The sequence below is a fragment of the Passer montanus genome, unplaced genomic scaffold (genome assembly GCF_014805655.1).
Source record: "Passer montanus isolate IOZ18808 unplaced genomic scaffold, ASM1480565v1 scaffold33, whole genome shotgun sequence".
NCBI classification, from domain to species: domain Eukaryota; kingdom Metazoa; phylum Chordata; class Aves; order Passeriformes; family Passeridae; genus Passer; species Passer montanus.
The window spans coordinates 7,084,110-7,097,423 of NW_024368041.1; the positions used below are offsets into that span (position 1 = coordinate 7,084,110).

Consider the following 13,314-nt stretch of genomic DNA (forward strand, 5'->3'; position numbering starts at 1 on the left):
TTGTCCATAGGGTTTAAGGTGTGATGGAGCCCTGATGAATGGGACAAATTGCACCTTCATCCTCCTTAGCTGTGTGGCAGATTCTTCATCACCTGCAAAAACACCCTGTGCCGACTTGTTTGGATGCAGGTGCCAAGGCTGCAAACACCTTTCTTTGATGAGATGTGGCGTGCCCCAGCCAGCTCACTCTGGCTAGATACAATATTTCAGATGGCTCTAGGGTGAGTGAGATGAGTCCTACACCTGCTGTAGCAGTGCTCATGCCCCGGGCTGTCTGGGGGGAGAGGGGGAGTGTTAAAAGCAAGTTTAGTGGGTCCTTCTTGCAGCAAGTCTGACTTCCCATCCTTTTCTGAAGAAGGTGGTGGTCAGATCAAGGCCAGCTTGGAGAAGGGAAAACTCCTGTAGGTCACTGCAATTTGGCAGTGGCGGAGTCACTCACAGTCTGTGCACCCACTGCATCTGTGACCTGTGGATGTGATGGGAAGGCAAAGTAGGACTTGAGGGCATGGCACAAGAGTAGTGTGGAATTTTTCAGGAATAGTGTTGTTTGAGGCAGTACAGGGACACTAAATACTGTGCTTTTCCTCAAAGATTCAATTAGTTTTGTGGCAAAGGTTGCTTTCTGTCTTGGCTCAAGGATTTCATAATTTTAACATTTGCCTTCTGGAGGTCCACAGGCCACGTGAGCATGGGCTGATGGGCACTTGGTGAGCATTTTTACACTGTTCCACAGGGATGGTTGTGCCATTGAGCTCTGGCTGTGTCTTTTTCCAGCTCCCAGCAGCTTCTCCCCTTTAGTTGATCCCAGGTGCAGGTGTATGGGGCTGGGTCTACCATCTGCACTGGTTATGGTGACAGCAGATTTCCCCCCTGCAAAGGGGGTTCTCCCTGGCTGCTGCAAAGCTTGAGCAGGGAGCTGCTCCAGCTGACCCTACTACTGCAGCAGATCTACAGGTGTACTGTGAACAAGGAGGAGGGGAAGCACCTGGAGACACATCTGCATTGGACCATGTCACACAGCTGTCCTAAGTGGGCAGCAAGCCCAGTCCGTCAGTCTGCACAGTGCCGGTGTCCTGCCCGTCTGGCCTCACCAGCCTGGCTGCCTGTTCCAGGCACTGGCAGCCTGTGCAAGAGACTGGTGCTTGTTTGGTGTTGTGTCTTAAAGTCTTCACTGCTACCAGATCACTACCCTGAACCTCCCCCATCTTCATTTTTCTCTTTGCGTTTGGATTTGCAGCCTCAACTGAGTGAAAACACTCAAGCTAAACCCTGTGCCCCAACGGCTGCTCATCTGAAAGTGCGGAGCCAGCTCGCAGCAGCTGCTAAAATAGCAGAACTGAAGTGGGGAATGAAAAGTGAGATGGTGATTAAGACCCAATTTCCTGTCGTGGCCCCGCAGTGTTCCTGCCTGCAGTGGAGACATTGGCAGCAGTGGTGTGAAATGTCTCAGCCTTCTGCCTTGGGCTGGCTGAGCACTCGCACTGCCCTGTGCTGCTCGCTCGTCTCAGTGCTTTTGGAGTTTGGTTTGGCTGAGCTCAAGGGGACGATGAGGATCCTTTTTAGGAAGAGGGGAAGGGAGGGAGTCCTTCAGACTGGTCCTGGCTGGGATGGAGTTGGAAGCAGCCGTGGTGAGACCTAGGCCAGCGCTGAAGCAGGCTGATATTAGTTGCTTTGTGTTACCTGGAAGACATGAAAGAGTGCACTGGATTTGGGAACACTGGTAGCATTGGTCCTCTGGATCATTTTTTCCTATCTCTGCTAGTAATTTTTCTCGGACCCACCATTTAGACTGGGAGAGGAGAAAATGCAAGAAAGAGAAGTTGCTGCTAAAGGGATGGTGAAGCTCCCAAGCTGATGGTGTTTGTTCCAAGGGCATGTGGATTGTTCACCTGTCCTACTGCTTGTACCTAAATGTTGCAAAAGAGCAAATGCATTAGAATTAATTTATCTTTTTGGACTTCTTCCCTCAGAAGTTCATTCAAGAGAAAACATGAAAAATTGAGTGCAAAGATGATGCTGAGCTGATGGCTCTTCCTCTAAGGACACTGTTCCACTCGCACTTACTAACATGCTCTATGTGTATGAGTATCAAAGGCAGCTTCTGGTTTCATTCTCACCCTGGAAGTGCAAATCACTGCTCTCCTGTCTGTGCTCCAGCAGCTCCTAGGTCTGTGTTGTAGAACCTGATGTGTTTCAGCAGTCCAAACCACATCACTGTAAATTGTATCCTTACTGATTGGAGCAGTAATGTGCAGCACAGAGATGGGACTTTCTTACACTTCTTCATCCTTTGAAGAAAGCCAGTTGCAAAACCCACTGCAAAGAGACCAAAACCCCATAGACCATGGTGTTTGCTCTGCGCTTAGTGGTTATCCCATTTTCCTTCTGTGTTAGAAAGTCAGAGCAGCTCCCATCACCCACCCCTCTTAAACCCAGCAGAATCTCTCACTGACTTGTACTCTGCAAAGGTGAGTGACTAATTAATTGGGCAGCATGAGCAACCACTGCTTGAAACTGTTGGCTTTTGCTCTTCCTGGCTTCTCTTGGGGTCATCTGGATCTCCTCCAAGGCTGGCCCTTCCTCTGCATTCACACAGCACCTGATGTGACTGGCATGGCCGGGGAAGGCATCTGTTGTATGAGGTCACATAACTGCCCTGCTCAAGTCTGATCAGTTTGAAGGAAATGTAAATAGAAATGTAAATGTATTTTTCACAGAGCATGTAGTCAGCACATGGGAGAGACTCTCACAGACAGTGAGGGAAGATGGGAGGTAGGCTGTTGGGGAAGATGTACTGTTTCACAGCAGCCAAGGCAATTGCTCCAAATTGGCATCCTCTACTGCCACTATTTTCCTCCAGCCCAGTACTCCTCTGCTAGTGTGCAGCCTGGGGCATGCATGGAACATGCAAAAGGCAACAAGGGGGTGAGGGGACTGTTCATCCTGAGCCTGGCAGAGCATCACACATCACCTTTCCTGTGTGAGGAGGGCAGCTTTCTTGTAGAGAAAGACTTCCTGCTTTCATGAAGAGACCATGTGGCATCCTCTGCCATGGAGGAGAGGAATGTTTTATACTCTTCTGGTGTTTTTCATATCAGAGGAGGTCAAAGTGCTTTTAAGACTATTTTCATAGTCCTGAGGAAGGGGTAAGCAGTAGGTTTTGCATTAAAAGTCCTTTCCTGCCAGGAAAACAGCACCCACTGTGGCAGCTGAAGTGCTGGGAGCCAGAGCTTTTCCAACATACTGATTTCAAGGTCAAAGTGCTTTTAAGACTATTTGCATAGTCCTGAGGAAGGGATAAGCAGTAGGTTTTGCATTAAATGTCCTTTCCTGCCAGGAAAACAGCACCCAGCTGTGGCAGCTGAAGTGCTGGGAGCCAGAGCTTTTCCAACATACTGATTTCTGCTTGCCAGCAAAGCAGCACCACAGCACAGTGTCATTTCAGGAGTCTGGAGGAAGAGCTACCCAGAATTGTTTTGAGTACTTTAGGAACTATTTTGAAGGAGAATGGATTAAAGGAGAGGAAATAGTGCAGACATGGAAGGTAAACAGCCGCATTTTGAGCAGGCAGGACAAGTATGGCTTTGAGGTGATAGCAGGGAACAGACTGCAGATTAATTTCTTTGCATAACGCCACCATACAGATACAAAACACTTCCCTCTTTGACAGAGAGATCTTTCATATCAATCTATGGAGGAAACAATGCTTGGTTAAAAGAAACTGCATAGGCTTGGTCTGGTGACACCTGGCATTTTCCCTAGTCCTGGTTCCCCAGGCCAGAAAGGCTATAGAAAGCATGAAGAATATGGGAAACCAATAAACTTTCTCCTAAGTTACCAAGCCAGAAGAGTGTTCTCGGATGATCCAAATGTCTTTAACTAAATTCCTGCAAATGAGAATGGCAGTTTTGTTGGCATCTGTTAGTCACAGCACAGAAAGACAGCAGGTTGTGTTACATCCTGACTTCCAGGTGATGGTCACAGAGCAGGGAGGACATGGCAGAAGTAGAAGATTTGGTGGAAGAGGAAGGATCTGATGTAGGACATGAGAGATTGGACAGGATGATCCCAGTGTCCGTGTCAGTCTGGAAGAGGACTGGTGTGAGCAGCTCACCAGTGTGTCCTGATGTCACTGAGGATGGCGTGCACATGGCAGCTCCTCATGCTGTGGTCTTTGTCTAGAGCTCTGTAGCCATCCACAAGCCTGTGTTGGATGGCTTCTCCAGTGTGATCTCATGTTCATGACCACATCTACCAAGCAGTGCTGGCATATGGTGTAAGTCAGGAACTGCATGGGAGAGCAGCTGGAGGTGACCCTGGCTGGCATGAGCCATTTCCAGTGGTCTCCGTGCTGCTTTCTGGCTTTGCTCAGTCTGGTGGTGGAAGATGTGCTCCCACTTTGCTGTGTGTCCAACCCAGCCCAGGTCTGGACCCCAGGCTGCAGGTCACACTTTGATGTGCCTGCCCTTTGCCAGCTATGCCAGCTTGGCTTGCTTGCCAAGTCCACGTTCAGCATGGCAAGTGTCAGCAGCAGAGCCAAAGGATTCCCAGGGTGTGTTGGATTCTGTTTGCAAAGCCTACAAGGAGATAGAAAAGGTAATTTTGTCTGGGGCAGGGGAAGAGGAAAGAGGCATAAGGAATGATGCCATGTGGATTTGTTTCATTCCCTCGAGGAAAACAAAGCATCTTTGCAACAACTTGATGATCCTGGAGATGTTTTTCAACCTTAATGATTCTGTGACAGGAGAGCAGCATGGAAGTAAAAATTGAGATAAGGAAGAGATAAAAAACTGAGAGAAAGAAAGAGATAAAAACTGCTTTGCTCCTTAGCAACCTTCTCTTGCATCTCACCTCGCTGGGTCTCTTTACTACCAACAGTAGGGAATAAAAAGGCAGAAAAAAAAATAAAAGCCATGAGATGAGTTTTGAATGGATGCCAAGGTTGATTTAATTAGATGTATTGAATTTGTTAACTTCTGAACGATGTGGCTGTCACGCAGCACAAGTGACGAGCTGCGAGCGGCGACGGCAGCGTGGCACCGACCTGCCAAAAGGCTCAGCAAAGCAGAAGGATTGACCTACTTCCCTCAGCTCCATGGAGAGCACAGGCGACTGCCCTCCTCTTGCTGTTGCCATGCTCCTGGAGGGTTGTGCATCCCTCTGTGCAGGGGAGAGCTCACCAGCCCAGCATTGCCCGTCATCTCCAGTACAATCCCGGGGCTGGATAAATCTCTGTGTGCCCTTGGGAGGCAGATTGCTCAAAGCGAGGGTTCCTGCTTTGTGTGCTGACTTCTATCCTCTGGCTGACGCTGATTTTCAGCTTCTCTCATCTAGTGCACCCTTAAAAAAATACCAGTGTTCTCTGATAATGGGCCTAAATGCTGTTGCAGCTGATAAGGGTGATAAAATCACCCATGCACACTGCCATGGCAACCTACCACTCTTCGGTCTTGATGTGTGTCTGCTCTTTGGTGTGAGCGTGGATGTGTGAGTTTGTTTGAAATTCGGCCCGGGAATCACCTGAATCTGGAGGATTTGTTTCCTGTTATGGGCTCTGACATGGATGGGGAGCCACTGAATGGCTCCTTGCCTTGCTGGCCACCCTCAGTGTGGAGCAGAGCATACTCCCACCTAGCTGGAGCCCTGGCAGTACAAATTGCATCTTGAAAGATTTGTCAGTGCTGGGAAAGAGGCTTCTGAAAGAGAAATTTGTTTCCAAATGAATTCTGTAATGGTTATCAAGAGGAACTGCTGGGTATCTGCTCCCAGGTCTGCCATCGTGCAATACATGTGTAGATCCAGAGTCCTTTCTGCAGTGACCACAGGATCCCTTGGAGATCAGCATGGTGCATCCTGGATGGGTGACATTCCAGCTGGAGAAGTCCCAACAACTGAGTGGCATTCTGATGTTCTGCCCCTGGTGCCATGAGCCAAACTCCAGGCATTTGTTTGACAGTCTTCTCCATCTCTCATTAGTGTAGATGCAAGAATATGTCCTGTCAAACCACGTCTGTTAAGTGGTGAAGAGAGAACGTGGATCTCCTAAGCTTCCAGCACAGAAGTGGTGCTGTTGTGATAGGGGGTGTTTGCCAAGATCTTTGGAGCACAAAGGCACTGACAGAAATATTTGTGAAGTGCACAAGTATAGAAGTGCTGCACAAAACCATGGTCTGGGTTGTGCTGAATGAGATGCTGACATGTCAGTCACATGTCTGTGTGACCAAATGAGATGCTGGCTTGTAAGGGAAGCTTAGGCATGCCATCAGCCTTCTCTGATTATTGTCAGAATTTAGCCCGGATTGGTAACACCAGGCCGGGCAGTCACCCAATATGGTGAGGACTTGCTATTTCAGTGGGGAAATGAGATAAAGCAGCATTGGGGAAGTTGTGTGAGGTCACAGAGAGAAGACAACTGGGATGTCCACCACCCAAGCTCAGGCTTTCTTCTCTTCTTGTCTCAAGTGTGCCTTCTTCTCCTGGCCATACAACATCACTCAGATTAAGGAGAGAAGGGTTTCTTGAGTGGGGACATGAAAGAAGAAATGTTATTTCATTGAGCAGTGTCAAGAAATTACATGGGAAGAAAAAAAAAGAGGACAGATGGAAGGAATTCAGCTGTCTTCTTCTGCAGAGAAGAAATCTCTTTGTAGCATTGAGGCTGCTTTCAGAGTTCAGATTCAACTTTCAGGTTGGTTGTTGATAGTTAGGATGTTTTCATTTTGACTTCATCTGTTGACAAGGCAGTAAGAGCTCTGTGAGGATGCGTATCTCTCCATCACATATGACTAATTGTATTGGGACAGCCGTGAGCACAATAACACTTCTGTTTTCCTCCAGAACAGCTCCATTACAGACTGCCTGGTAGCTGAGCCCCAGCAAGTGTTTTTGCAGTTTTGCTGATTGTGCAGCCTAGATAACCTGTGAGAGAGCAAACATGGAAAGTGTTGAATATTCAGCTCAAAAACCAGAAAACAGACTTGTTTCGCTGCTTGTCTGAACTGAGCTTTTAACCGCGTGTTAGTGCTTTTCAGGAAAGTCATCTCGTCTGGGACACGTCATCTGGCAGCAAAGTGCTCCCATTCAGGGACAGCCATCAAGAGTTCTGCAAAGGCCAGAGCTTGTGGCTAGGCACTGTTGTCTTTGCAGATCAGTTTTGTGCTTTACTTTTCCCATCTCCTTGGAGAGCAAAACTCAATCTGTACAAAACAGATGCATTTTTAAACAAGATTTGTCTTAGTTTTACACTCAAAAAACTGTCTCCAAAAGAGCCAGTGAATAGCAGAAGCTAGCAGAAGACTTTCTCTGGATGTTTGCTGCTGTTCATCCTATTTCTGCAGCAACCCAGGAGTTTTGGTGCAATGTAAGTACTGAATTTAAACTTCTTGGCATTAAACTGGCGTCCCCCTGCTCCTCAGGGTAACAGCTGTATTTATGCATGGAAGCCACACTCTCATTCCTCAAGAAGTGTGTCGGCACAGATGAGCTTCTGACTTCAGTGTATCAGTTCACTGGTCAATAGCCTTATGCAGAAAGAGCTTTGGTGTGCAACTCTTCCACTTGGTGAGTTTAATCTATATATGGATTACAACAGAAAGTTCTCTACAAGAGGCTATGCTAGTTTAAAGCTGCCCTTGCCTTTGATGAAGTCATTGCTTGCTCCTCAAGGAGATCTGTGATATCTAGAATCTGTATTCATAGTATGCAGGTGGGCAGTGTGTCCAGCATAGGGAGGTAGCAGAGATCTTTGTGACTTCTTCTGTCCCTTTTCCCTAGGAGAGAAGCCAGTTTTCCTGCCTGCAGCAAGGCATCCCTTCTGATTTAGGAGTGCAAGACTACTTCTGTTATGTTGCTGTCACAAGGCCTTAGTTTCTGTCTGGGTGTTAGAGGAGAGCACTCCTAGTCAGTAGGAGAAGGGTGATGCACCAGGAGGTAGCCAGTCAATGCAGACCTTCTGAGGGCTTTGACTTCTCATAACAAATTCACCAAAGGTCCATTTCAGTCTGTTTCTCCACTCCTTGCTATGTTGGCTTTGTTGTTTGTTGTTGGAGGACAGGAGTAACCTAAGGAGTTCTGGGCAGCTGAATAGAGGAGCTGAGCTTGGGATGTGAGCTTGGCAGCTGCAGACACCAAGAAGGAGACTGCTGACTGCTCTCCTGGAAGTGTGAGAAGTCTCTGGACACAGACAGAGTGTGCATGGCATTATGACTGTGATCTGCCCTGGATGAGTGCTCTGCAGGTGTCCCTTGCAGGGGCTGATGCATGGCAGCTTTTAAAAATAAGGATTTTGCCCAATGTCCCCTGTCAACCTTGAGCATAGTTCCCATCATTCCTGTTGGATGCCCTGCGGTGGGAAGAGCAGGCGTGCTGGCTGCCAGTTCAGGTCTAAAAATGATGTCTGTGCAAAGTCCATCCTTGTCTGGACTCCAAGGGGCTGCTGTGCACAAGGCCTTCACACAGTTTCCTTAACAGGCTCCTTTTCACTTTTTCCAGGGACTTGCACTGTGCTTCATTTCAGAGTGATCCAGTGAATTAACATATTGTTGCTGCTGCCTGGGTAATTGCATGCCCGGGGTCTGCTGTGCTCCAGCACAGTCTTCCCGGCTTCCCAGACAGAAAGCATCCTTCTCCTTTGGCAAACAAAGTTGCAAAGTATTGCCCTGAAGCCTAGCTCAAAGACTGGAGGGAATGGGAGGGTGGAAAGAGGAGAGGGAAGCTGTTTCTGAAGGTATTTCTGGCTTCAAGAACTTACCTATCAATGAGAAGCTGGAGATGGGGTTTTTCAGTCTTTATTTCTGTACTAACTTTGACTGAAGCTGTGGTTTCTTGCTGATTTATGCAGGTATGGGTGCAGTTACAGAAATTTAGTTTAGCACAAGTCACCATGAGGACTCAGAACTGCTTGAAATGAGCTGTCCTGGGTCACACAGGAATTTCAGCAGAAGTTGAAACTGAGTGGTCTGATACCCTCTTTGTACTGAAAATAAAACTCTTTGAATAGGTAGGTGTAAAAATGCTTGCTGGTCTCACTTCCAAGTACAAAAAAACTCACATGTGGATAAACCCTTAGAGCCTCTAAGTTCCTGTGAGACAAGACCACATCTCAGAACACTTTGGTGAGCATATTATTGAAACGGGGTAGGTTTCTTAATGCAGATGCAAGTTTGCATTTTTGAAAGATGATACTTGGTCAGGACTGACTTCTGGTGGGGAGTTGGCATCCCTTAAGCAATGATCTCCAAAGAGAAGTGTGGCTATGTGCAACATGAGGAGGGGAGCTTTACCTCCTAGCACAGCTTGGCTATCAAACAGATGCCTTAAGAGGATGGGGAGCATCCAAACTCAGGGATAGTGGGGAGGAAGTATATTTATGGCTCTTCCACTGACTTTCTTGGTGACCTGGGGTGAGAAGATGAACCTCTCCTTTTCTACCTCCTCCTCTTCTGCCCACCCAGCACATGTGGCAATTGCCTTGTAGTTTGTATGGGTTCTTCTAAAAAGCTGGAACTTGGTAGCGCTATCTATAAAGTTCCTTTTCATCTTCTTGTGAACATTTCCTGTCCTTTAGCAACATAGGCTATTTTGACTGAAAGGAAGACATTTTTCCAACACCCTTTTTGACACAAGGGATGGAGAGGATGATGTGGCCATACTCTTGGTAAAGTTCCTTTTCATCTTCTCAGTTGTGAACATTTCCTGTCCTTTAGCAACATAGGCTATTTTGACTGAAAGGAAGACATTTTTCCAACACCCTTTTTGACACAAGGGATGGAGAGGATGATGTGGCCATACTCTTGACAGTGTAGCTGGGTCATCCTGCACCAGAGCTGGGCAGTTTTTGGGGCAGAGGGAAGGCTTCTTGAGGCATCTCCATCCTGTGGAGTAGAGGCTGCAGCCTTGGGCAGTATATGGAGAGCCCTTTTGTGATTTACCTAGACATGGGCCTTAGGGAATCCTGCTTTTTCTGTAACTATGTGTGTGTATTTATGCGCATAAGCAGGGAAGAAGGATGGACATGTGTGTGCTGCAGATGGGACATGGACAAAGGTTCCTTGGTCACTGGCACCCCAGCTGAGATGAACAGCTGCATGTGGGCTGCTGTGGGACTGCATGCAGGACTGGGGTTTGTTGTGTCCTGAGAGGAACATGGGCACAGTGCTCAGTGGTGCCTTCTGGGACTTCATGGTCTTGGATGTGGTCATTTCTTTAACTCTTTCACTTGGGGATATCATCCACCCTTTCCTCCAAAGCCTTTGCACTGGTGGCAGTTTGAAGATGGCCTGTGGGATAATACAGGCTTAAAGGGATCTTGGGTGGGTCAGCTGTGAGATCAGACCGGGCTGTTCATCACTTTGTTTGGTCAACTCCTGCTTTTGGTGAAGTTGGCTGTGTTCCCAGTGACCTCCCTGCAGGTGCTGGGGCTGCTGCTGCATCCTCAAAGCCATCCCTTGCCCTGGCTGAACAAGCCCAGCTCCCACAGCCTCTTCTCTTTGGGCAAGTCACCACTGCTCCTCCACTGCACTTGCTCTAGTTTGTTCTGGTGTTTCTCATACCAAAATAAGATGCAGGATGGGGTCTGAGATTTCCTGGCTGTTTCTGCTCCTGCAGCCCAGCATGCTGTTGGTCTTTGCTGCAGTTTCTTTCCTAAGGTCCAGTTGGCCTGTGTTCCCAATGACTGTCCCAGCCCTTGAGGAGCAACAGAGCTGATGGGACATGGGGCTGTGCCTAGATGATAGTTAAATAGGACCCCTGTAACTGTGCTTGGAAAACCTGAGTGTTTATCCACAGCCAGGACAGAAGAGAAGCACAGAGGAGCCCTGGGGTGGCAAAGTCTTCTTCTCCCTGCTAATGGTGTGGGCTCCCATAGCGAGAGACACAGAGCCCAGACAGATGAGGCAATGACCTGAGTTCTGCACAAAAAAGCAGAGAGGTTTAGTGTTATAACTACCACTGTCTCACTTACTCATCTGGAAAGCCAGATTTTACTCGCGGCTCTGCTTCCCGTGGGGCTGTGACTGCTGGTGGCCATGGACAGCTGAGGTCCTGCAATACCAGTGCACGGGGCTGTGGAAGATACCTCACTGTGCTCACTGCTGGGCTTGAACCACGACCCCTGGAGCCATGTGCAGAGGAATCGTGTGTATCCATGTATGTGTACCATACTCAAACAAAATGCTGTGATTCCGTGCTGTGCTGCCAAGTTGGTGTGTGAGTTTCAAAACAGCAACCTATATTCTCGATGATCCAAGAGCCTTGGGAAAAGATCCATTTTTTAAGGTTGTACTAATTTAATAAATGTCTTTTTTTAGTGTGGGAAGGCAGCAATAAAAGACAAAAAGGAGAAAGAAAAAGACAGAAAGACCTTTACAATAATTTAAAGGTTTTCTGCTTTTCCGTTCATGTTCTTTTCAGGAAATGAAACTGGCTATATATGGTATAGGATTGAAACCACATATTACAAGCCACTGTCAAGTTCATGAAGTGACCACATTGAAAAAGTAGTGAAAAATGGGTTCTTACTGGTGCCTTCCTAGCCTGTAGGAATCCTGGCTGTGGCTTGTGATTGTAGTAGGGTGAAGATTTGCATTTTCAAGTTGGCGGTTTTCCTTTTTGCTCTTCCACTTCCTACAAACTAATTTAGTGCAATGTTAATTGTGAATCTGGAATGCAAATCAACTCACCTGCTTGTTTTTTCTTTCAATTTCAGATTTTCTAAGTATGGAAGCTCTCCTGAGGAGCTGCATTATGCACTGCTGCCCCTGGGATGGGACGCAGAGCAAGGAGTGAAGAAGAGCTGCAATATGCCACTGCTTTTGTGAGGAGAGGGGCTTTCTGGCGTGTCACATAGTGCCAAAAGACATTTTACTCTTGGCAGCAAGAATCCTTATCCTTCTTGTTTGTTTTATTTTTTTCCAGGACAGATGCTATTTCCTGTTAGAGATGCTTTGTATGCAAATCAAGGTGGTACAACAAGAAAAAAGTCCTGAAAGCAATCACACTGATAAACTCAGCCCACTGGGGAATTCCTGCTTATCATTTATCTTTTGTTTTTTCAGTTCTGTACCAGATACTTCTTTGCCTGTGCTTTCTTACAGTCTTTAATGTTTGTCCTGCCAGACCTCTTGCTTATGAACTTCAGTGCTTGCATTTTGCAGGGCTCCATGTCAGTCTGCACAAACGAAAGGCAGTAAGTGCTGGAAATTGGGGTTAACAGTCCCTGTGTTTCAGCTTGATCTTCCATTGATCTGGTGCTTTCTTAAGTTCAAGCCAGACATGAGCCTCACACTACAGATTGCCATGTGCCTGTAGTGATGATCTACTGGAAAGGTGATCACAGAAATCTCAGGAATAAAATAAATATTAAAAAAAAAAAAAAGATAAAAATGAAAAAAAAGAAGACAGCAAAAAATTTACCTAGTAACTTAAACAGGAGCAGGATTTGACCTGAGGCACCTTGAGAGATGGTGTGGGCAGCACTGCACTAATGCTGTAACAAGAGTTGATCACCTCATTGCTCCAGCAAAGCAAGCTCACACAGAATCACAGAATGGTTTGGGTCGGAAGGGACTGCAAAGATCATCTAGTTGAACTCCCTTGCCATAGGCAGGGAGACCTTCTATCAGACCAGGTTGTTCAGGGCCCCTTCCAGCCTGGCCTTGAACACTTCCAGGGGTTGGGCATCCACAACTTCCCTGGGCATCTGCTCAGCCTGTGCCCTACAGGTGTCCCTATAAGTGGATGGGGCCGATCAAAGCCTTGCTGTCACCAGGCTGCCACCCTGCTGATGTTACAACAGTCTGTGAGGGTGAAAAAAAAGACTCAGAAAGAGAAAAGGATGTGTCAGAGCTGCAGAACGGCATTGCCAAAGAACATTCTCGTGCGTGTCCAGAGATAGCCACTGCAGCCCAGGTCCTGTTGAATCATGCTGTGGTTGTTCTGGCCTTTGTGTGGGTAACAGTGATAATCACTGTGTGTGGTGTTGAGGAGACCTTCTATCAGACCAGGTTGTTCAAGGCCCCTTCCAACCTGGCCATGAACACTTCCAGGGGTTGGGCATCCACAACTTCCCTGGGCATCTGCTCAGCCTGTGCCCTACAGGTGTCCCTATAAGTGGATGGGGCTGATCAAAGCCTTGCTGTCACCAGGCTGCCACCCTGCTGATGTTACAACAGTCTGTGAGGGTGAAAAAAAAGACTCAGAAAGAGAAAAGGATGTGTCAGAGCTGCAGAACGGCATTGCCAAAGAACATTCTCGTGCGTGTCCAGAGATAGCCACTGCAGCCCAGGTCCTGTTGAATCATGCTGTGGTTGTTCTGGC

General features: G+C 47.4%; 1 long non-coding RNA gene across 2 annotated transcripts in view; it reads left to right on the forward strand.

Annotated features, from left to right (window-relative positions):
- Window positions 1–12,959, forward strand: part of LOC120505186 — an 88,481-nt gene extending 75,522 nt beyond the window's left edge. For both annotated transcript variants that reach the window (XR_005628180.1, XR_005628179.1), the window contains one exon: window positions 11,705–12,959. This is a non-coding gene — a long non-coding RNA (uncharacterized LOC120505186). The remainder of the gene's footprint in view (window positions 1–11,704) is intronic.
- Window positions 12,960–13,314: the final 355 nt, after the last annotated feature.